The sequence below is a fragment of the Oncorhynchus tshawytscha genome, linkage group LG11 (genome assembly GCF_018296145.1).
Source record: "Oncorhynchus tshawytscha isolate Ot180627B linkage group LG11, Otsh_v2.0, whole genome shotgun sequence".
Taxonomy (NCBI): Eukaryota; Metazoa; Chordata; class Actinopteri; order Salmoniformes; family Salmonidae; genus Oncorhynchus; species Oncorhynchus tshawytscha.
This window is the reverse complement of record NC_056439.1, coordinates 896,534-922,479: the sequence shown is the minus strand read 5'-3', so window position 1 is coordinate 922,479 and position 25,946 is coordinate 896,534. Positions and strand designations below refer to the sequence as shown.

At 43.4% G+C, this 25,946-nt stretch overlaps 1 protein-coding gene across 2 annotated transcripts in view; it reads right to left on the bottom strand.

Annotated features, from left to right (window-relative positions):
• Positions 1–5,625, bottom strand: part of LOC112236665 (mothers against decapentaplegic homolog 1) — a 29,743-nt gene extending 24,118 nt beyond the window's left edge. For both annotated transcript variants that reach the window (XM_024405263.2, XM_024405265.2), the window contains exon 1: positions 5,529–5,625. The gene's annotated coding sequence lies outside the window, so the exon portion shown is untranslated. The remainder of the gene's footprint in view (positions 1–5,528) is intronic.
• Between the last annotated feature and the right edge of the window lie 20,321 nt (positions 5,626–25,946).

Sequence of the window (25,946 nt, the reverse complement as noted above, 5' to 3'; positions counted from 1 at the left end):
GTATAGAATGGGGCTGGTGTTGTTGTGCCCTACTCTAGACTGTATAGAATGGGGCCGGTGTTGTGTCCTACTCTGGACTGTATAGAATGGGGCCGGTGTTGTTGTGCCCTACTCTGGACTGTATAGAATGGGGCCGGTGTTGTGCCCTACTCTGGACTGTATAGAATGGGGCCGGTGTTGTGCCCTACTCTGGACTGTATAGAATGGGGCCGGTGTTGTGCCCTACTCTGGACTGTATAGAATGGGGCTGGTGTTGTTGTGCCCTACTCTGGACTGTATAGAATGGGGAGGGTTTGGGCTACTCTGATAAACCTACATTAGCTTTATACAGAATGTTCTGAGAACAGGAGTGGTAAAAATGTAAATGAGAAACCAAAAGTAATGTGATGGGTAAGGTTTCAGTATCACCTTATTAGTCATCAGACACAAAAACTACCAAGCTAGATCACACTTTATCTGATAAATGGTTACTACAAGTCATTATTTGATCACTGGTCGTTGGTTACTACAGGCGACCCTGTAGATCTGTGATAATCTGATATCCGGTCCCCCTCCTAAAGGTAAGCCTGACCTACACTTTTCTTTCTTCCCTAAATCACATTAACCTCCCAAACATCTTCCAGCCCAGCAGTCCCCTTCTCTAACCTCTCTTACCCAACACATACTTAGGGTGTGTCCCAAATGGCACCCTATTCCCTACAGAGTGCACATAGTGCTATGGGCCCTATAGGTTGTGTAATATATAGAGAATAGGATGCCATTTGGGATGCAGAGTTACGCCTCTCCCTTACACAAGTAGGGCCCAATGAAGCATCACACAAATATCTGTAGCGGACAGGTCCCAATCTTATCCGCCCTCTGCCCATTTAAGCTGAAACACGCCGCCGTTTACACAAGAGCTCCATAAAAGTGCCCAGGCAGTTATCTATCTATCTTCCTTCCTTGCCTGCCATTCATCCAGCCTGTATTGGGTTAGTGTGCTAACTGCCGCTAACGCTAACCCTTTGGTGAGTAGTTAGCATAGCCAGGCAGAATTAATGGGAGTCAGAGGGATCTAATAGGTTAGCCCATGATCACATGTCATTGACAAGGCCTGTTAGCCTGACCTGTGCCATTCCAAGCCTGCGCTAGCTGCTAGCCACCAATCCCTACCAACCCCATTGATCATTTAGTGCGAGCTGCTTCAGTCAGTGCTGTTAATCAATTTAGGGGCCGGGGCTGTAGGATGAGGAGCCAGTAATGATGCTCTCTGCTCTCTCCCTAGAGACGGGGCATTATAAAGAAGTTACATTATTTATCAGCAGGGCCTGGACGGGGCCTCCATTAGCCCCCACTCAATTGAGTCGCTGGCTATGAAGGGAAGAGTGGATGGAGATAGGAATAAAGAGATGCAGAGAGATAAAGAGGAGAGGAGAGAGGGATGAAGAGAGGTAAAGAGGAGAGGAGAGAGGGATAAAGAGATGGAGAGAGATAACAAATAGAGGAGAGAGGGATGGGAGAGGAGGGTGTGTGTGTGCGTGAGTGAGTGTGTATGTTCGTGTGTACGTGCATGTGCAAGTGTGTCTGAGAGAGACTGAAAATGAGTGAACAGAGAGACCGAGGGAGGAAAGAGAGAGAGGGAAAGAGTGAGGAAAGAGAGAGAGGAACGAGGGAGGAGAGCGAAGGGGGATGCAAATTCTCGTTAATACACACACTGTCTAGCCTTTCGGCGTAAACCTTCCACTTCACACAAGAGTGTTCCCTCTAACTGTCAGCTCAGCAGCCCAACACAAATAGTGACAATACAGCTTCGTTGTGCTGTCTCCCTCTCACTCTGTGTGGCCTGACCCATCGACATTGAGGAGGTGTAATGTGTTCATTAATACACAGATAACAATCATCAAGTACCAAAACTGGATATCAAAATTCAATGAATGAGTATCGATGAATGATCTCCAAAAAGCAGCCGAGAGAATGTGTTTCGACAAGCAAGCCCTCACGAACTAGGCCTACCCACAACACCACAACACCACAACACCCAAACAACACCCAAAATTCCTCCCCAGCCTCTACAGTAGACAGAAATAACCAGACAGACAGACAGGAAGACAGAGAGGTGTTGCCCTTGGTGACTAGACACAGCACTGACCCAGGAGGTCTACACAAATTTAGGGTCAGTTATCACACACGCACACGTGAGCACACACACACATCCACCACACCTCACGTTAGCCACAAACATAACTCACCCACTGTAACCAACACATGGGCTATCAATCAGCTATCCCAACTAGAGGTTGACCGATTAATCGGACTGGCCGATTAATTAGGGCCGATTTCACGTTTTCAGAATGGCAGAATGACAGATTTTTACCTTGTCAGCTCGGGGATTCAATCTTACAACCTTTACAGTTAACTAGTCCAACGCTCTAACCACCTGCCTCTCATTGCACTCCACGAGGAGACTGCCTGTTACGCGAATGCAGTAAGAAGCCAAGGTAAGTTGTTGGCTAGCATTAAACTTATCTTATAAAAAACAATCAATCAATCATAATCACTAGTTAACTACACATGGTTGATGATATTACTAGTTTATCGAGCATGTCCTGCGGTGCATATAATCGATGCGGTGCGTATTCGTGAAAAAGGACTATCTTTCTCCAATTTCAGGTTTTCATAACAATCGGGAATCTGTATTTTTGGGCGCCGATTTGCCGATTTTTTTTTTTTTTTTACACCTTTATTTAATCTTTATTAAACTTGGCAAGTCAGTTAAGAACACATTCTTATTTTCAATGACGGCCTAGAAACGGTGGGTATAACTGCCTCTTTCAGGGGCAGAACGACAGATTTTCACCTTGTCAGCTCGAGGGATCCAATCTTGCAACCTTACAGTTAACTAGTCCAACGCAATAACGACCTGCCTCTCTCTCGTTGCACTCCACAAGGAGACTGCCTGTTACGCAAATGCAGTTAGCCAAGGTAAGTTGCTAGCTAGCATTAAACTTATCTTATAAAAAACAATCAATCATAATCACTAGTTAACTACACATGGTTGATGATATTACTAGATATTATCTAGCGTGTCCTGCGTTGCATATAATCTGACTGAGCATACAAGTATCTAAGTATCTGACTGAGCGGTGGTAGGCACCAGCAGGCTCGTAAGCATTCATTCAAACAGCACTTTTGTGCGTTTTGCCAGCAGCTCATCGTTGTGCTTCAAGCATTGAGCTGTTTATGACTTCAAGCCTATCAACTCCCGAGATTAGGCTGGTGTAGCCGATGTGAAATGGCTAGCTATTTAGCGGGGTGCGCGCTAATAGCGTTTCAAATGTCACTCGCTCTGAGACTTGGAGTGGTTGTTCCAATGGCTCTTCAAGGGCTGCGGCTTTTGTGGAGCGATGGGTAACGCTGCTTCGAGGGTGGCTGTTGTCGATGTGTTCCTGGTTCGAGCCCAGGTAGGGGCGAGGAGAAGGACGGAAGCTATACTGTTACACTGGCAATACTAAAGTGCCTATAAGAACATCCAATAGTCAAAGGTATATGAAATACAAATAGTATAGAGAGAACTTGTCCTATAATTCCTATAATAACTACAACCTAAAACTTCTTACCTGGGAATATTGAAGACTCCTGTTAAAAGGAACCACCAGCTTTCATATGTTCTCATGTTCTGAGCAAGGAATTTAAACGTTAGCTTTTTTACATGGCACATATTGCACTTTTACTTTCTTCTCCAACACTTTGTTTTTGCATTATTTAAACCAAATTTAACATGTTTCATTTTATTTGAGGCTAAATTGATTTTATTGATGTATTATATTCATTATGTTAATTCAGTATTGTTGTAATTGTCATTATTACACATTTAAAATTTAAAAAATGGACCGATTAATTGGTATCGGCTTTTTTTGGTCCTTCAAGAATCGATATCGGCGTTGAAAAATCATAATCGGTCTACCTCTAATCCCAACCATCCCAGGCATTTGGGGTAAGTGTTGTGTTTGTGGTGGTTGGGATGGTCGGGAGGACACCTCAGGCCAACACATCAAGAGGGGTCTGGGATGGGTCGGACATATAGAGAAGGGCTATTCTGAGGATGCCTCTGTCTGAACTGAGAATGATGTTATGGCTGGAATGTGGTTAACTTGTTTATTCCTATAAATTGGAAATGTCTCTCCAATTCCACCATGTGCTGTACCAGACTGAATACAGGAGATGTCCACCTATAGATGAACAGAAGAGGAACTGAGAAATGTGCCATTTCCTCTGTATAAGATCTAGGTTAAATGTCTAAGCTAAGACTGGACTCATTTTTACAGTGTTAACTACACAGAAGAATACCTCATTCTCTGAGATAATGTTGCATATGAATGATATCACTATCAACACTAGGATTTAGAGATACAGTACACATGTCCCTTTCACTCCTTCTATTATCCTGTCTTTAGCGAACCCAACAGACCATTGCAGAAATATCACATCTTTATAACTCTGTAACACAGGCATTGCATCACAATCGTTATATCTATTTAAAAGTGTGAATAAAGCCAAACTGTCAGTCCACCATGTGCCCCACAACAACAACAAAAAACAGAAACAAATTGTTCATTTAAAACAAACCTGAATTTGACAAGAACGCTGCAGGATTCAACAATTGTACTAAATCATGGACAAGGACAAATTCCAGTCCTTTGAGTAATCTGATATGTCATCTTCAATGATGTCAGGAGATCTGGCCCTGCTGCTCAGGGTCTCACAGTCACACAGGCTAGCTCTGCATCCATGAGACATGAAACACACACACACAATGCACGCACGCACACTAACACATGCATGTGCACGCGCGCGCAAACACACGATGGAAAAGATAGATAGCCTATATTGATTATTTAAAGCAAGTCATTTTGCAATGAGACACAGCTTCCCTCCAAATGGACACTGACGTTGAGATGAAGATCCAATTAAATATCGCAAATCTTGGTTTTGCATCTTGGTTTTGCTGCTAAATGCATGATGCATGAACATAAATCAAATAATCTGCATGACATGTACAGATGGAAAGTAAACAAATCACAAATCTGATGTTGATACTATTTCTGAGTACAAGAGGCCTACATCAGTAGCATATTAGATTTAATCACAACAAATACAGATGGACAAACTGATAATCAAACATCATACCAACACAATGCATCACAAAGGTTAACCATCAAAGCAGACTGACACATTGAAATACACACATTGTGCACACTATTAATATTTTTTCACAAGTACGTGTTCCAACTGTAGGATACACGACAATACAATGTTACACATATGAAATGAATCCCACATTCTACTAACGTTAATTGCCAATCAATCTCTGTTGCCAAATATGATAGACAGAAAAGTTTGAAGCCTCAAAATACACTTTCACTGTCTCTATCCCTTTTAAAAAGTTGCAAATATTATTTTCTTATAAGCAATAGATCTAGTCAACCGAACATACTCATTCCCCCGTGGTTGTTTATGTTTTGACGGGTGAAAAATAAAGTTTACAGTACCTTATAACAAGCTATCAAGCTCGCTCTCAACGCTCCCATACTATACCGCTGCCTGTCTCTGGTCTCCTCGCGCTGGCGTCAGGGAGTCGCAGGGCCGTCGCACCCTCCGCGGAGCGCCAGTATCATGCCGCGGGATACAGTTTGGGGCGGTCCATGAATAACAAGACCTACTTTTACACATCTAACAGTTTCATGCACTGTGGAATGGATTATGTAACTATAAAACAATGTATTCTTTCGTGGAGTTTTCTTTTAATAGCTCTTTTGCTATTTTGGCAGTGGAGAGTAGTGGAGCGCCAAGTTGATTGCCTGTAGAGGACTATATACTCATCGGACTCCTGTTTGTCGTTAAAAGATAGTTATGTGCTGTATATTTTATGTGCAAATTGCATGAATGAGAAAAGAAGTACAGTTAGCATATTTATTTTACGAAGCTGTGAACATTTTTGAGGGTTTGATTCACTGTGATTAGATAGCAGAACATTCTTGCAGATGGATTGGCACAGCTGTTTTTGATGAACAGTTGCATTTATTCAAAAGATACATTTATTGCCATTGATGTATTGCTGATTCAACAAAATGGCCACACACATTCACACACTGTAAATAAAGATTGTGATAATTTCTTGTCGAAGGAATGCATAGAATAAATTATAAATGAATGCATATAACCGACATAAAAACATAGGTTATTCTGGTGTAATACTATATAATGTAGTAGTATAGGCCATCTAGCAGACACTTTTATTCAAAGTTACTTACAGTCAAGCATATATACATATAAATTCTTATATTATACTGAAGAAAAATATAAACACAACATGCAACAATTTCAAAGATTTTACTGAGTTACAGTTCATATAAGGATATCAGTCAATTGAAATAAATAAATGAGGCCCTAATCTATGGATTTTACATGACTGGGCAGGGCACAGCCATGGGTGGGCCTGGAAGGGCATAGGCCAACCCACTTGGGAGCCAGGCCCAGGCAATCAGAATTAGTTTTTCCCCCAAAAGGGGGCTTTTTTTAGACAGAAATATATATGGTCTCAGACGATCCCTCAGGTGATGAAGCCGGATGTGGAGGTCCTGGGCTGGCGTGGTTACAATGTGGTCTGCGGTTGTGAGGCCGGTTGGACGTACTGCCAAATTCTCTAAAACGACGTTGGAGGTGACTTATGGTAGAGAAATTAACATTGAATACTCTGGCAACAGCTCTGGTGGACATTCCTGCAGTCAGCATGCCAATTTCACGCTCCCTCAAAACTTGAGACATTTGTGGCATTGTGTTGTGTGACAAAACTGCACATTTTAGAGTGGCCTTTTATTTTCCCCAGCACAAGGTACACCCGTGTAATGATCATGCTGTTTAATCAACCTATTCATATGCCACACCTGTCAGGTGGACGACTTATCTTGGCAAATGAGAAATGCTCACGAACAGGGATGTAATCAAATTTGTGCACAAAATTTAAGATAAATAAGCTTTTTCTGCATATGGAACATTTCTGGGAACTTTCATTTCAGCTCATGAAACATGGGATCAGCACTTTACATGGTGCGTTTATATTTTTGTTCAGTATATATTAAATAACCAGAATATGCCAATTTACTGTAGACCTAATATAAGCTTATTTTCACCGCAAGTTAAAAATACACCTTCTGTCTCAGAACTGGATCAGTAATCTCTTGCAAATATGAGAGAAAGAGCGATAACACTGGTGTGGTTATCTGATGGAACTGATCTGTGCTAAGCTTGTTCTAGGTTCCCCTTCTTTGATTGTGGCGCGATAAGCACTATTTATGTAGTCGGGAGAACTAAAGTGTCTAAGGCAAGTGTCAACACAAAGGGCATGTTCTGTCATGTCCTCATATAGGCTACCATCTCAAATGAACACCTTGCTCTAGGGGCCTAAAGACAGTGTTTTAAAGTAAAGTGGAGAATGACAGCTGTGTTACAACTTAACAACAATGGGCCTGTGTTAAATGCGGGGAAAGACGGCTTAGTTTTTATATCAACCCTCATTTTGATAGTTGCACTGTCAGAGAGAACGAAGCTGCAACGATTCATCAAACCATCTCATTAATACTGCATGCTAATGCATGAAAATAGACGTTAGGGTATCAGGCAGGCAGCAGGCAGGCTGGACGACAGGAACATTAAGTTTAATTTCCTCTCTCAGATTTGTGTGAGAGAGATGATACTAGACTGCAGACATAAACCCATTTTATATGTATTGACTGAATTGATAAATAGGCTCAATACATAGGCTAATAATAATTACTGATAGTTTACAATTGTGGGATAGTGCACCATAGCCAAGCCTGCATCTGGAAGCCTGCAAGAAAATGAAGCAAAGAATAGAATACACTAGAATATGACATGATAGACTACAATAGAATATAACATACTGGAATAGAACAGAATAGGCCTATGTCATGATGACAGTGAACCTGTCATTATCATAAAATTACCATTGACATAATTGATTAGAAATAGGCTAAAATAGATCTTCCTTTTAAGATGAATGATGATACATTTCGTAGAATTTTTACCGGTCAAGAATTTTCACCGGTCAAGTTTGACATGACTATTTGGCAAATTGGAGGGAATAGCCAGAGACAAGCCGGTGGAACTAGATTCTCCTCGGGCCTACTAGCCGCGGAGGAAAACCGCTGAAATTGGAAGTTACTAGCGCAGGTTACGTCACGGGGCTGGCGACAGAATGTCTGAGTGAGGCGAGAGCAAGCTGCACGTGAACGTGAAGTGAAATCTGGGAAAACAGTGCGATGCGCGAGCGTGTTGGGAGCAGTTGAGGAGGAAAGACAAGGACTCTCGGAGGAGCCCTGAATTAGAATAAAATTGTCTGCAAATTTGATTACTTTGCTGTTTTAGAGCAGCAACAGTGTCTGTTTGCTCTTTCTTGTTCTGTCTTTTACAGACTGCAACTCACTGTCCAAATACTGTAAATGAATTTGTTTGCAAAGCTGGCAGCCACCCTTAGGCAAATATTTGCATTATGGCACCATCATATCTGATAAACACAGAGATAAAACAATGCACATGTTCTGTGCCAGACATACTATCAGTGTAAGCATAATTGTAATCAATTTATCAAACCTAATTGAATCAGAACCTTTACAAGTTATTTTGATGACTTGATTGCAAAAGAATGTGTGCATTTGCTGATATACACTTTATATACACAAAAGTATTTGGACACCCCTTCAAATGAGTGGATTTGTCTATTTCAGCCACACCCGTTGCTGACAGGTGTATAAAATCATGCACACACCCATGCAATCTCCATAGACAAACACTGGCAGTAGAATGGCCTTACTGAAGAGCTCAGTGACTTTCAACGTGGCACCATCATAGGATGCCACCTTTCCAGCAAGTCAGTTTGTCAAATTTCTGCACTGCTAGAGCTGCCCGGGTCAACATTTAAGTGCTGTTATTGTGAATTGGAAACATCTAGGAGCAACACAGACTCAGCACGAAGTGGTAGGCCACACAAGCTCACAGAATGAGACAACCGAGTGCTGAAGCACATAGCACGTAAAAATAGTCTATCCTCGGTTGCAACACTCCCTACTGAGCTCCAAACAGCCTCTGGAAGCAACATCAGCACAATAACTTTTCATCGGGAGCTTCATGAAATGGGTTTCCCAGGCCAAGCAGCCACACACAAGCCTAATATCACCACACGCAATGAGTCGGCTGGAGTGGTAAGCTCGCCGCCATTGGACTCTGGAGCAGTAGAAACGTGTTCTCTGGAGTGATGAATCACGTTTCACCATCTGGCAGTCTGACGGACAAATCTGGGTTTGGCAGATGCCAGGAGAATGCTTCCTGCCCAAAGTATAGTGCCAACTGTAAAGTTTGGTGGAGGAGGAATAATGGTATGGGGCTATTTTTCATGGTTCAGGCTGGGCCCCTTAGTTCCAGTGAAGGGAAATCTTAACGCTACAGCATTCTGTGCTTCCAACTTTGTGGCAACAGTTTGAAGAAGGCCTTTACTGTTTCAGCATGACATTGCCCCTGTGCACAAAGCAAGGTCCAAACAGAAATGGTTTGTTGAGATCGGTGTGGAATAGAATGACAGACTCCTAGATTATGGCGGATGGAGGTCGGTATGACACTGGCCTTTCATGGAATGTTTGACTCATCCTAATTTTGATTAAACTCATTTGTCTAATCATATAGTCAATGGATACCTTATATTGTTCTTCAGGAAACTGTTAACACAAGAAAAGGAAAATGCATCCGAACTGTAATATCATAGTAAAAGTCATTAGAGATTTAATGAAAGCAGGACTACGGAAAGAACTGGGAAATAGAGTCAACCCCCTTATCTTCCATACGCTGTCTCACCACCACTCTTTCTAGTGATGTGTGTGTGCGTGTGTGTGTGTGTGTGTGTCTTTTTCTTTCCTGAGATGTTCTATGACAGGTCCTATTGTTAGGTCATCACACAGCTGGATACCTCGGAGTGACGGAGAAGAGAAAAGATCTATTGGAGAGGTCGTCACCTTCCCATCTCTCTTTACCACACAAACACAGGCACGCACGCACACACAAACACACACTGCCTGTGTACTAAATAATGGAAGGCGTTGCTTTCTAAGCACAGATCCAGGATCAGCTCTTCCCGAGATCAACTCTAACCAACAACAAAAAGGTTCAATGTATATCTGACCCAGACCTAAGATAACCTACTACACCCGACTCAGTCTGAAACCTATCGGTCCACTCCTTAGTGACCAGTGACCACTGATCTAAAATAAGACGATAGGTGGGTAACCAAAGGTGGGAACCAATGGTTAGTAGTGTGAGTCATTGACATCACTGGTATAGTGAGTCTTATGATCCTGGTACACCTGTTTTCATCTTAAACCTGTCCGTCCACTCCTTAGTGACCACTGATATAAAATGACTGAAATTAGACGCGATAGGTGGGAACCAATAAGAGGTGGAACCAATGGTTAGTGACTGTGGGCATTTAATATCATACACATAATGTTGTGGGCGCGTGGCCAGCCACTTTGATTTCACTTAGTTGTTTGAGATCAGAGGTCATGAGGACAGCGTGCCATTGGCCCATTTAAAAGCATTGGAACTCAGCCTGTCTCTAGGCTAGACGGCATGAGGAAGAGCATAACTGGAAGGTTGGATTGCAGCACAGCGTTCCATAGACGTCCATGAATTGGCACGGGCATCGGAATGCTCTACGACGAACGATGACAGACATGTGTTTAGATGAGAGTGAGAGAGACTGGGCGGGCGGTGCGAGTGGGGACTGGGCGGGCGGTGCGAGCCCCCCCCACCGGAGGACTTTGGCAGGCCTGGTAGGTTTTTCAGTAACGACAGGCATTCTGGCAGGCAGTGTATCAACCAGCTCGCATTTCAAACGGGCGCCTCTCTTGACGCAGCTTTCCACTAGTCCTTCTAGAAATAATGTTGGGAGTGGTAATATTAAAACTGTCTCTCTACAGGCTGAGGGATTACTATCTCCATCCAGTCACTGCACAGCACAATGCCCTAAGCCTTCCTCAGTAGCATACTGTAACATTCAGGTGTCACTCACTCATGTCAGTGACCACAACAAGCATATTGCTGTATTGCTGTGTATATATCATTGGCTATTGTCATCATGACTCTCTAAATTGCAAAATAACAAGGCAGACTCATGCACACACAGCTATGCACTGACACGTGCACACACATGATATGCAACAACAGAATGCATCAGTAGTACCCTACTATGTCACTTCTCCAGTATGACTCACACCCCAGCCTGTAAGGACACACACACACACACACACACACACACACACACACACACGCCACTCCTCACCCCTCTGATCTGATCACAGGTCCGCTGGTGATTGCCGTTTGTCTCTGAGGACAATGTGCTATTTGTGAACCCGCCGTATGTAAACTGAGATGGCAGACTGTCGGCTGTGTCTAAAAATCACGGTTGGGGCTGGTCGCCTGCCCCCCACCCCCACCCAACTACCCCCCAGAAGAGGCCCCCAAGGCAGGGCACCATGGAGGGTGGTCTGGGCTGCCCCTGTCCCCAGGGTTTGGTGGGTTGGTGGGGGGGTAACTTTTGGGGAGAAGCGTCAGCTGCCACGGTCACTTGGTGGATGAATGGAATAGTCAGCATCAGACAGCAGCTCACGGCTGTCAGTCAAGGATCCACCCTGAAGCGATGGGTTTGTGGGCTACAACAGAGATGGGAAGGTGACACACTGGGCCTCTCCTAACTGTGAGATGTGTTGTATTTTATTAGACACGTACTTTCAGGCATCCATCTCATGACCCATCCACGTTTGGTGTTACGGATGTGATTAGAAGACCACAGAACATTCTTCAAGGCCTTTGGAGAGGACACAACGCGGTAGCACACAACGCGGTAGCACACAACGCTCATTCAGAAGCTGCATTAAGGGGAATGGGGTAATGGATATAATTTACGGAGGGTTATACACAATATTATTGTGAGGTGATGTCAGGGGTGACAAGATGTACCGTGCAAGGTTCTCCTCAACCAGTTAATGGATCTTTAATAGAGGAAGTGGAGGAAATGGATGATGTAACTATAGCCTTGTGATGACAGAACACCCTAAAGCTAATCATCTCATACTGTACATCCAGCACTATTCTATCTCTGATATAAACACAGAACACAACACTGATTTAGTACAGTACTGTATGCCATACTAAATATGGATCTGCTTTCATAGTAGGGGTCACAATGGGGCAAATATTCGAGCTAAATCTGCTAGATTACATAGATGTTGTTTTAATGGAGTGCAGTGATGAGGTCATCTCTCACGAGACACACACGCACGCACACACACACACGCACACACACACACGAGCACACACACACACACGTGTACATCTGGGATCAGAGAGAGAGCATTGTAAGCGATAGCATCATGACGTCACCTCTTTTCCTGGATTGGCCTCCAAACACCAGAACGTACTGTAACAGCAGCGGGCAAAAATAGATCACAGTTCCCAAACAAAGCGGTGATGACTGAATTTAAAAAATGTAAGAATCACTCAGGCAGTGGTTGGAATTAGATCATTAGGGTACTTTTGGGGTCGACCGTCAATGAGTACAGCGTAACACAAGGAGAGGGGCAGCTGGGGAAGTCATTAGATGTAAGTTACTCATTCAAATGGATCGTGATACAGATTTAGCTCAATGAATGAAAAATGTATTATTGTTACAACACAATGATGGTCTTGGAGTAAGGACACCCTGTCCAGTCGAAAAGAACATCAGGTGATAACTGCACCATCTCAAAGCAGGTCTGGTAAGACAAACAAATTAAAAGGGCCACTGATTTCCAGAACTTTGAGGTGCAGCACGCAATTAAGAGGCATACAACCGAACAGGTCAATTAACATTATTACGTTTCACCCATCATGAAATGCCTGTTAAAATGTCAGTATGTGTGGGTATAGCAGGGCTGTTGAATTGAACACTTGTTAAAGAAGCAGAAGCTTGGAGACATCCCTCCCTTGCTTTGTTGACCTTTAGGGGAGAGAGAGAGAGGCAAGCTGCACCCACCTACCCAGACTGAATGATGTCACGCCACCCACCTCCAGACCAGTGGTGGATTGATCTCTGTAGCACTACACCTTAGCCCCCCTGGGCTGCATGTAGCTGTGTCCTCACTGCCCTGCACCCGAGGGAGGCAGGTGGAGGGACTAGGAGGGAGGTGGTCGTGGGGTTAGGGTCAGGGGTAATGTGGTTACAAGCTCAGTTAACTGCTCCAATCCAGTCGTTATTGTTTAGGGGTTGTTGCATCATTTTACTCCCTCCAGGGCAGACAGACCACCACTCTTTCCTCCCTCACTACCCCTTCCAATAGTCTAGGTATTCACCCCCTCTCTCATCCTGTAGTATCTCCCCCTCTCTAGTATCTTCCCCCTTTCTCTCTCTAATATCTTCCCCTCTCTCACTCTTCCTTCCTCTATCTTCCCCCTCCCCCTTTCTCTCCTCTAGTATCTTCCCCCTTTTCTCTGTAATATCACCCCTTCTCTCTCCTCTAGAATCTTTTCCCCATTTCTCTCTCTATCTATCTTCCCTCCTCTATCCCCCTCTCTCCCTCTAATATCTTCCCTCCTCTATCCCCCTCCCTCTCCCTCTAATATCTTCCCTCCTCTATCTTCCCCCTCTCTCGCTCCCTCTAATATCTTCCCTCTATCTTCCCCTCTCTCTCCTCTAGTATCTTTCCCCTCTCTCCCACCCTCTCTCTCCTCTAGTATCTCCCCCTCATATCTTCTCCCCATCTCTCTCCTCTAGTATGTCCACCCCCCCCCTCTCTCCTAGCATCCACTCCTCTCTCCCACCTCCTTCAGTGTGCAGCCTAGGCCTAAGGGGGAGACCCGTCCCATCGATCATGGCCAATTACCGCAGCAACCCTCTCAGGACAGCACAGTGACAGGCAAACCTGGGTTCAAATACTATTTGAAATCACTTCAAATTATTTATTAGAGCGTTATTGAGTTTGCCTGGAGTAATGGAACCAGTAGAATAGTCGCACAGCTGTAAACCCAGTCCATCTAGAACCACAGGCAGGCCAAATCAACAATTAAGTATTTGAAAGATTTCAAATAATATTTGAACCCAGGTCTGCTGTCTACAGATCTCCAATAACCTCTTGTCTACTGTATACTTCACTTTATGAGTCCTCTGAGTAGAATGGAGAGGATGGCTGAGAGATCGGTTGGTTAGTCCCCATAGGACAGTGATATGGGGGGGTCACCTTCTGGAAAATGACAGTGGCTGCATCTGAAATCCCACCCTATTCTCTGTAAAGCGTACTAATTCATGCGAGAGGCCAACCAACCAATCTCTCCACAATCTCACCCAGACTCCATTTCAAATCAAATCAAATTATATTTGTCACATGCTTTGTAAACAACAGGTGTATGCTAACAGTGAACTGCTGACTGATGAGCCCTTCCCAACCATGCTGAGAACAAAATAAATAGAAAATAAATGGATAGAAAAAAAGCCAAACAATTCAGACAGTGTCACCTTGTTGTGTACCAAGCTCAGAGTTTCCAAATGTTTCCTCCCATTTTCAAAGGGAGGAATCCCCTAGCCCTCACTCTGCTGTGACAGTCATCTTCATTAACATAACGAACATCAACGCAAAACTCTATTTCTTAGTGTTAGTGGCTATTTAGCCCCATCTAGTGGTTGATTGCATGGTTGACTTTTAAACAGTACAATATAGAATTCTAGTTTGAATATTCTGTAATTTGCACCTTTAAAAGGAAAGATTCACCCATTTTGATTGTTATATTGTTTTTGTGCATCTGAGTTTGAGTTTATTTTATTTTTACAGGGACAGTGCACATTAATCAACATTTCAGTAAATGTGCCACAGTCCCTGGATGGGTTATTAAAAACAATTACAATATAGACAATCAATTGAGCAGTGAGCACACGCAGAGCAACATAGGACAAGCAAGACATAGCATGCAGACAGAGCAACATGGAACAAGCAAGACGTAGCATACAGACAGAGCAACATAGGACAAGCAAGACGTAGCATACAGACAGACCAACATAGGACAAGCAAGACGTAGCATACAGACAGCAACATAGGACAAAAAGCAGCAAGACAAAATTCATAAAAACAACAAAGTGTTTCCACACCTCACAAGCTACAGACATGGAAAGAGGTAATACACAGCTAGGGATTATGATCACAAATCTGATTGGCCTTTAGCCATGTCTTCATGCATTTTGTGAAAGTGTGATATGTGGTGCAGTTATGTGTGTCTGATGGCAGTGTGTTCCAGACATGGGAAGCTCTCACAGAGAAAACAGATTTACTAAAGGTGCTTTTCCTTAAGGGAACTATACAGTCAACTCTCATGGCAGACCTTGTGGATCTGCTGCCATATGTTTGGGTTTTCTGTTTAACAAAAATACTGAGTGGAGGTGGAGCCAGGCCATTTAGGATCTTGAATACAAGACATGCGTCGGTGTATTGCACAAAATTTTCCCAACTCAGGAGCTCATGCTTTCTGAGGATGTAACAGTGATGATGGCTATTGGGCTTCCTATCAAGCACTTTGAGAGCCTGTTTGTAGACAGACTGAATAGGTTTTAATGTTGTACAGCAAGCTTGGGCCCAACTAGTCAAGCAGTATGTGAAGTGGGGGAGTATCATAGATTTGAAGTACAGTTTTGCTACCTCTGTAGTCAATTTCGTATAAATCGGAAATTAGCTAGGTTGAATTTGGTTATTTGAATTACCTTTTTCACATGCTTTTTAAAAGAGAGGTTTGGATCAAGTATGATTGCCAAGGTACTTAAAATCAGATACCACCTGGAGCTTCTCCCCTGACACATAGACATCTGACTCAGTAGCATCTGTTGCCCTCTTTGTGAAGAACATGCAAAAAAAGAAATTCACATTGAGATGCAAACACGAGTCACTGAGCCACTTTGTAACTTGGACCATTACAGTAGTGAGTTCTTATGCAGCTTGTTGTTTGCTCTTTGCATGCACATACAGTGGGGCAAAAAAGTATTCAGTCAGCCACCAATTGTGCAAGGCCCCCCACTTAAAAAGAATAGATAGGCCTGTAATTTTCATCATAGGTACACTTCAACTATGACAGACAAAATGAGGGGGAAAAAATCCAGAAAATCACATTGTAGGATTTTTAATTAATTTATTTGCAAATTATGGTGGAAAATAAGTATTTGGTCACCTACAAACAAGCAAGATTTCTGACTCTCACAAACCTGTAACTTCTTCTTTAAGAGGCTCCTCTGTCCTCCACTCGTTACCTGTATTAATGGCACCTGTTTGAACTTGTTATCAGTATAAAAGACACCTGTCCACAACCTCAAACAGTCACACTCCAAACTCCACTATGGCCAAGACCAAAGAGCTGTCAAAGGACACCAGAAACAAAATTGTAGACCTGCACCAGGCTGGGAAGACTGTATCTGCAATAGGTAAGCAGCTTGGTTTGAAGAAATCAACTGTGGGAGCAATTATTAGGAAATGGAAGACATACAAGACCACTGATAATCTCTCTCGATCTGGGGCTCCACGCAAGATCTCACCCCGTGGGGTCAAAATGAACACAAGAACGGTGAGCAAAAATCCCAGAACCACATGGGGGACCTAGTGAATGACCTGCAGAGAGCTGGGACCAAAGTAACAAAGCCTACCATCAGTAACACACTACGCCGCCAGGGACTCAAATCCTGCAGTGCCAGACGTGTCCCCCTGCTTAAGCCAGTAAATGTCCAGGCCCATCTGAAATTTGCTAGAGAGCATTTGGATGATCCAGAAGAAGATTGGGAGAATGTCATATGGTCAGATGAAACCAAAATAGAACTTTTTGGTAAAAACTCAACTCGTCGTGTTTGGAGGACAAAGAATGCTGAGTTGCATCCAAAGAACACCATACCTACTGTGAAGCATGGGGGTGGAAATGTCATGCTTTGGGGCTGTTTTTCTGCAAAGGGACCAGGACGACTGATCCGTGTAAAGGAAAGAATGAATGGGGCCATGTATCGTGAGATTTTTAGTGAAAACCTCCTTCCATCAGCAAGGGCATTGAAGATGAAACGTGGCTGGGTCTTTCAGCATGACAATGATCCCAAACACACTGCCCGGGCAACGAAGGAGTGGCTTCGTAAGAAGCATTTCAAGGTCCTGGAGTGGCCTAGCCAGTCTCCAGATTTCAACCCCATAGAAAATCTTTGGAGGGAGTTGAAAGCCCGTGTTGCCCAGCAACAGCCCCAAATCATCACTGCTCTAGAGGTGATCTGCATGGAGGAATGGGCCAAAATACCAGCAACAGTGTGTGAAAACCTCTGTCATTGCCAACAAAGGGTATATAACAAAGTATTGAGATAAACTTTTGTTATTGACCAAATACTTATTTTCCACCATAATTTGCAAATAAATTCATTAAAAAATCCTACAATGTGATTTTCTGGATTTTTTTTCTCATTTTGTCTGTCAGAGTTGAAGTGTACCTATGATGAAAATTACAGGCCTCTCAAGTGGGAGAACTTGCACAATTGGTGGCTGACTAAATACTTTTTTGCCCCACTGTATATCACTGTATCATCTGCATACATTTGAACTTCAGACCCATAACAGACAGTGGGCAGATCATTATTGTACAGGCTGAACAGGAGGGGCCCCAGTATTAAGCCTTGGGGCACGCCCACATCATAGCTAAGAGTGGGCGACAGCTCATTGCTCACTCTGACCCACTGAGTTCTGCCTTCAAGGTATCCATCATCCATCTCAAGGCATCGGCGGAAAAGTTGAACTCGGACAATTTTGTGATGAGAATCTCATGGTTAACAGTATCAAAAGCCTTCCTTAGGTCCAGAAACACAGCCCTATCAACGCCCCCTTTGTCCATATTGGACTTCACATTTTCCAGAAGAAAGCAGTTGGCCGTTTCTGTGGAGTGTTTCGCTCTGAAGCCAAACTGCATGGAGTGTAATGTGAAGGGGCTGTTGTTGGGGTGGGCAATCAGTTGTTCTGCTACACACTTTTCAACAACCTTTGACACCACAGGTATACTGATGGGCCTGTAGTTACTCACGTCAGCAGGGTCGCCTGATTTAAAGATGGCTGTTATTATGGCCGACTTCCATACCCTTGGAAACACCCCGAGACCAATAGATGTGTTGGTGACCTTAGTAATGGGGCCAATGAGTGACTCTGTAGTTTTTAAGAAAGGTAGAGTCCAGCCCAAACACATCTTTGGCTTTAGAGTTCTTTAGTGAGCTAAACACCTTGTTCACCTTTGACTCAGAAACCTCCCTTATGATGAAGACAGGTTGAGCGTCATTCACTAGTACTGAGCCCAAGAAACCAGTGGAGGGGTTCTGTGTCAGTACCCTGACAGAGTCAATAAAGTAGGAATTGAAGGCTATTGCTATTTCGACTGCATCCTGTGTTATATTGCTATTCACCATGATTTCTAGTCTTTTTGCAGTGTTACTATGGTCTTTCCCTGTTAACTTTTTTAGATTCTCCCAGATCAGTTTAGAATTTCCCTTTGCTTCACCAATTATGTTCATAAAAAAGTTTGCCTTGGCCTGTCTGATTTCTTTCATCACCTTATTTCTCAACATGGTAAACCTATGTCTGTCATGCTATAATTTGGATCTTAGGGCTATTTTTAGAGCATAATCTCGTTCTTTCATCAATTTCCAGATTTCTCCATTTAGCCAAGGAAGAGTGCACTTTTGGCCAGGTTTGGATTTGATTTTCTTTAGGAAACCATTTATTGTAGTCTGGATTGTGGATAGTAAAACCTGACTATCAGCTTCCACGTCTGTATAGGACAAGGGATCATTCCAGTTAATTCCCTTAATTGCGTTTTCAAAATAGTTTAATTGACTCTTAGGTATTCTTAGTTGATCTGGCTTTCTAACAGTAGAGAGGTTAAACCTGCTCTTAGACAGCTTTCTGGCTATAAGTGTCAGATTATGATCAGACAGCCCAGTAACCATATTGAATGATTTAGTCACTCTCTCTGGTTTATTACTGAACACCAAATCAATCTGTGTTTTAGAGCAACAAGTCACCCTGGTTGGCCCTTTAACTAGCTGTGTAAGGTCAAAGGTATTAGTGATCTGTTTGAGGGTTTTCCTACATGACTTGTCTTCATAATTAATATTAAAATCTCCCATTAAGATGACCTCTTTCCCAAAGTCACATTCCCTAAGCATGTTATTAAACTGATCAAAAAACACACTTTTGGTGGAAGGTGGCCTATACATTCCAATAAGGGTAAAAGACATTTGGGGAGACAGTGTAACGTTCAGGCCAATACATTCTAGTTCATCATCACACCTCCTCCTCTTCCTTCAGTCCTGTCTCTCCTGAAAACATTGTAGCCAGGCACAATCAGAGCAGCAGATAGAGAGTTTTTATGGATCCATGTCTCTGAGAGGCAGAGGAAGTCAAGGTTGGAGTCTGTGAGTAGATGTTGAATTTGATCACTTTTTGGAATGACACTACGAATGTTCAAGTGCCCCCCTAGTTGTCCCTTGGGCTTAGCTCGTGGGTCCCAGATGACTCGAGAGTGATTGACACATTGAAAAAAGTTAAATGTTCTGTGTTTTCTGATGGCTGGGTTTAGGCCGCTTTGTTTTGTTTAGATTAGGGGCAGTTCTGTAGCGCAATTAACAATCCCTCCCACCTGCACTGGATGCAGGGAACTACTTAAAACAGCTTGCGTACCGGAAGCAGAGTCAGGGATCGCATATAGCGACTTGGGTATATTTGAAGAGTCAAAATCTATCCTAGAGCCGGGTGAGTCGAGAGAAACCATGGGACCATAGCACTCACCCACTTCCACAGCGGCGACGATCAGTGGGCGAGGCCATCCACCGCTTTCCACTCCGGTGAGTATCGCTGGCTCGGTGATGTTAGGCCCAGGGTTGAGTTGCACTTCCCCGGAGAGCTGGAGGGTATTATTACTTGGCCATTATTCAGAACATGAATTAAAAACCATCTCTGAGTGATGTTCTATCTATGCTGGAAGTTATTAGGAATACAAGGTTTTGATCATGAAAACATATATCATACATGTCCAGGGTTGGGTAGGTTACTTTCTAAATGTAATCCATTAGTTACTAGTTATCTGTAAAAGAAAATTGTAATCTGTAACGTAATTTTGGATTACCCAAATTTAGTAACAATCTGATTACATTCTGTTACTTTTAGTTTACTTCCCCCTTAAGAGGCATTAGAAGAAGACAAAAATGTATGTTACTAATTGATTTATCCTTCAATAGATGTCGTTCAACATTAAAGTTTACATAGCTGGCCATATATGGATGTAAAATGTTACTTTAAGGGGTTGGTTGTGTAGGCTTCTTCTAACCCATCACTTGCTACTACATATAATAAGATTACATTATATCTTTACATTAAAAACCAAAGTATATCAGAATTCCAGTCATTCCAATAAATGTTATACCCCTTGATTTTCAAGAAAAGGACTTGGAAATATGGAAGTATAGATTAGGTAAATTGTTTTAACTGAACTACGGACTTATTAGCCAACCCTACTCTGTTTATGATTTTGTTGTCAAGGAGGACAGATTTGGCTCATTGATTCAAGTTGTTGAGCTCATGGAATGGCATGCTTCGAGCACTACTGAAAAGTCCCATTTACATGTGAAAAATGAATGCCATAGGTCTATTGTTGAACTTTTTGTTGGTGACACTTTGATAATATGCAGCTGTTTAAAGGGCATATACACAGATGAAACAATAAAATTGACACCCTGCCTCTGTTTTGGTAAAAGGCTGTGGGATGGGCCTGGAGAAATGTAACCACTCTCAGATGAATAGACAGAGCTATGGATGCAAGTGTAACAGATGTAAATCGTACTCTCCTTGCGTTGTGTTTTCTCCAAATAAATCACATCAGCCAGTGGTCCCATTTGAACATCATTTATTTCTGTTGCTGTTGTTAAATGGGAAACAGCACGTTAGTTGTGAAGGGCTTAACGATATTGATGGCTGTCGATGGCAAAATCCCTTGCATCACATTTTCATACTGGGCGAACAAAATATAACGTGTAAATACCTGTTGTTAAATGGGAAACAGCACGTTAGTAGTGCAGGGCTTAACAATATTGATGGCTGTCGATGGCAAAATCTGTAGCATGAAGACAACTGTGTTAGCAGTGGGCTTATGTGACCATTACATCGGTGTATGTATGGCAATCATATGCCAAAGCACATCCCAGAAAGCCCCTCAATCCCTAACAAGTACCATATACCCACACATGTATAAATCAGTAACGTACAGCAAACTTGTACACATTGTAAAATAGAAAACAGTATTCAGAACGTGACCTACCCCTTGCATCACATTTTCATACTGGGAAGACCTGATGTTCGCGATCTCCCCCTATCTGCAACCGGGGCCAATCACAACACACCTTATTGTCATCAGAGTTGAACCAACCAATAAGAATGCTTGAACATTAAATACACATTTCTTTAGAGGCAAGTGGAAACATAACCAACCCCTGTTACATTCTCCCCTGCTGAATTAGACTTGCATACTATAAAGAAACAAAATGAGGTATGCAATATCTTGCAATACATATGTCACCAAACATTCCAGTGGTTCAATTCTCTAAAGATAATTAGGTGAATTCAAAGACCACGAAGGAAAACATTTATTTATTTTATTTCACCTTTATTTAACCAGGTAGGCAAGTTGAGTTCTCATTTACAATTGCGACCTGGCCAAGATAAAGCAAAGCATTTCGACACACAACAGAGTTGCACATGGAGTAAAACAAACATACAGTCAATAATACAGTAGAAAAATAAGTCTATTTACAATGTGAGCAAATGAGGTGAGATAAGGGAGATAAAGGCAAAAAAAGGCCATGGTGGCAAAGTAAATACAATATAGCAAGTAAAACACTGGAATGGTAGATTTGTAGTGGAAGAATGTGCAAAGTAGAGATAGAAATAATGGGGTGCAAAGGAGCAAAATAAATAAATAAATAAATAGATGGGCTATGTACAGGTGCAGTAATCTGTGAGCTGCTCTGACAGCTGGTGCTTAAAGCTAGTGAGGGAGATAAGTGTTTCCAGTTTCAGAGATTTTTGTAGTTCGTTCCAGTCATTGGCAGCAGAGAACTGGAAGGAGAGGCGGCCAAAGGTGGAATTGGCTTTGGGGGATTTACCTAGCAGGTTCTTGTAGATTACCTGGAGCCAGTGGGTTTGGCGACGAGTATGAAGCGAGGGCCAGCCAACGAGAGCGTACAGGTCGCAGTGGTGGGTAGTAGGCTTTGGTGACAAAACGGATGGCACTGTGATAGACTGCATCCAATTTATTGAGTAGGATATTGGAGGCTATTTTGTAAATGACATCACATATGTCAAGGATCAGTAGAATGGTCAGTTTTACGAGGGTATGTTTGGCACATGAGTGAAGGATACTTTGTTGCGAAATAGGAAGCTAATTCTGGATTTAACTGTGAGTCTGGAAGGAGAGTTTACAGTCTAACCAGACACCTAGGTATTTGTAGTTGTCAACATATTCTAAGTCAGAACCATCTAGAGTAGTGATGTTGGACGGGTGGGCAGGTAGCGATCGGTTGAAGAGCATGCATTCAGTTTTACTTGTATTTAAGAGCAGTTGGAGGCCACGGAAGGAGAGTTGTATGGAATTGAAGCTCATCTGGAGGGTTGCTAACACAGTGTCCAAAGAAGGGCCAGAAGTATATAGAAGGGTGTCATCTGCGTAGAGGTGGATCAAAGACTCACCAGCAGCAAGAGCGACATCATTGATGTAAACAGAGAAGAGAGTCGGCCCAAGAATTGAACCCTGTGGCACCCCCATCGAGACTGCCAGAGGCCCGGACAACAGGCCCTCCGATTTGACACACTGAACTCTTTCAGAGAAGTAGTTGGTGAACCAGGCGAGGCAATCATTTGAGAAACCAAGGCTATTGAGTCTGCCGATGAGGATGTGATGATTGACAGAGTCAAAAGCCTTGGCCAGGTCAATGAATACGGCTGCACAGTATTGTTTCTTATTGATGCTGGTTAAGATATCTTTTAGGACCTTGAGCGTGGCTGAGGTGCACCCATAACCAGATCTGAAACCAGTTTGCAATGGTGGAGAAGGTGCGGTGGGATTGGAAATGGTCGGTAATCTGTTTGTTGACTTGTCTTTCGAAGACCTTAGTAAGGCAGGGTAGGATAGATATAGGTCTGTAGCAGTTTGGGTCAAGAGTATCCCCCCCTTTGAAGAGGGGGATGACCGCAGCTGCTTTCCAATCTTTGCGATTCTCAGACAACATGAGAGGTTGAACAAGCTAGTAATAGGGGTTGCAACCATTTCGGCAGATAATTTTTAGAAAGAAAGGGTCCAGATTGTCTAGCCCGGCTGATTTGTAGGGGTCTAGATTTTGCAGCTCTTTCAGAACATCAGCTGACTGGATTTGGGAGGAGAAATGGGGAAGGCTTGGGTGAGTTACTGTGGGGGGTGCAGTGCTGTTGACCGGGGTAGGGGTAGCCAGGTGGAGAGCATGGCCAGCCGTAGAAAAATGCTTCTTGAAATTCTCAATTATGGTGGATTTATCAGTGGTGACAGTGTTTCCTATCTTCAGTGCAGTGGGCAGCTGGGAGGAGGTGTTCTTATTCTCCATGGACTTTACAGTGTCCCAGAACTTTTTTGAGTTAGTGTTGCAGGAAGCAAATTTCTGCTTGAAAAAGCTAGCCTTGGCTTTTCTAACTGCCTGTGTATAATGGTTTCTAGCTTCCCTGAACAGCTGCATATCACGGGGGCTGTTCGATGCTAATGCAGAACGCCATAGGATGTTTTTGAGTTGGTTAAGGGCAGTCAGGTCAGGAGAGAACCAAGGGCTATATCTGTTCCTGATTCTAAATTTCTTGAATGGGGCATGCTTATTTAAGATGGTGAGGAAGGCATTTAAAAAATAAATAACCAGGCATCCTAGACTGACGGGATGAAGTCAATATCCTTCCAGGATACCAGGTCGATTAGAAAGGCCTGCTCGCTGAAGTGTTTCAGGGAGCGTTTGACAGTGATGAGTGGAGGTCGTTTGACCGCAGACCCATTGTGGATGCAGGCAATGAGGCAGTGATCGCTGAGATCTTAGTTGAAAACGGCAGAGGTGTATTTAGAGGGCAAGTTGGTTAGGATGATATCTATGAAGGTGCCCGTGTTTATAGCTTTGGGGTGGTACCTGGTAGGTTCATTGATCATTTGTGTGAGATTGAGGGCATCAAGTTTAGATAGTAGGATGGCTGGGGTGTTAAGCATGTTCCAGTTTAGGTCGTCTAGCAGCACCAGCTCTGAAGATAGATGGGGAGCAATCAGTTCACATATGGTGTCCAGAGCACAGCTGGGGTCAGAGTGTGGTCTAAAGCAGGCGGCAACGGTGAGCGACTTGTTTTTAGAGAGGTGGATTTTTAAAAGTAGAAGTTCAAATTGTTTGGGTACAGACCTGGATAGTAGGACAGAACTCTGCAGTAGATTGCAACACCGCCCCCTTTGGCCGTTCTATCTTGTCTAAAAATGTTGTAGTTAGGATGGAGATTTCAGAGTTTTTGGTGGTCTTCCTAAGGAAGGATTCAGACACGGCAGACCATCCGGGTTGGCAGAGTGTGCTAAAGCAGTGAATAAAACAAACTTAGGGAGGCGGCTTCTAATGTTAACATGCATGAAACCAAGGCTATTACGGTTACAGAAGTCATCAAAAGAGAGAGAGAATACATCCCTGTTACACGTTCAGTACACTCAGTGACAATACTGAACCTACTTGACCTCTGACTCATTACCTCCTTGAAAGTAATTTTTTTTTTTTTAAATAAAAAATGGACAAGAAACTTGGATTCTAATCCTACACCCACACAGGTATTCTAATGAATTCTGTATGAAAAACCCTCTGTGTCTGCATAGTCTCTGAGTCTCACTGGGCGTTTCCTAACCCGACCAGCAACTGACATGGCAGAGTTATCACTACTTTTAACCTGTTCCACTACAACCACCACTGGTGGGTCACTGTCTACTGTCGGTGGATAGTCAAGGTCAAGGGTTCTACGACTGTTGCTGGAACTTGTGCCACCAGCGGCATCTTCAGAATGCCTTTCTTCCTCAGAGGGTTCGGACATTTCTTCTCCAAAGGTTAGCTCTGACATGCTTGTGCCACCAGTGGCACCCTCAGAATGTGCTGAGTTCTGAGGGTCCCTCGCCAGTGGCCCAACTTCCAGCACGTGGGGTCTCTTTTTCAGAGGGCTCCGACTGTGTTTCCTCCGAGGTCTGTTCTGATACTCACACACTAGTCCTCTCACCGATGTCCATTTCTGGTATATCGTTCATGGATGAGTCCTCCATCTCCTCACTCGGATCCTCACGGTCTCCCGTATTAGGTGTCTCCAAGGCAGTGTCAGGGAGAGGCAAGAAGTTTACAGGCATTATCAGATTACGGTGGACCGTTTTCTCCTGGCACCTCCACTGGAGCTCCTCTGATCTTCCTGTTGTAGAGGCCCGTATGCCTCTTCAGCGGTTTGGTTGCCGACACCTGTACCGTCTCCATGGCCTCCCTCAGGTCTCTCGTCAGGGACCTGATGTACTCGTCACAATCTACAACCTCTGAGTCTTGCAGCACAGTACCAAACATCATGTCGACAGGCAGACGTGGGGTTCTCCCAAACATCAACTGGAAAGGGGCTGTACAGTTGTAGGCAAAGGTCAATGACTTCCGCTTCTGGGGCCACCTGTGCTTCGCTCTTGTAGGTAAAGCCCTGATCATGTTTCTCAGCATTCTATTGAACCTTTCGACTCCCCCGTTCCCCATCGGATGGTAGGGAGTGGTG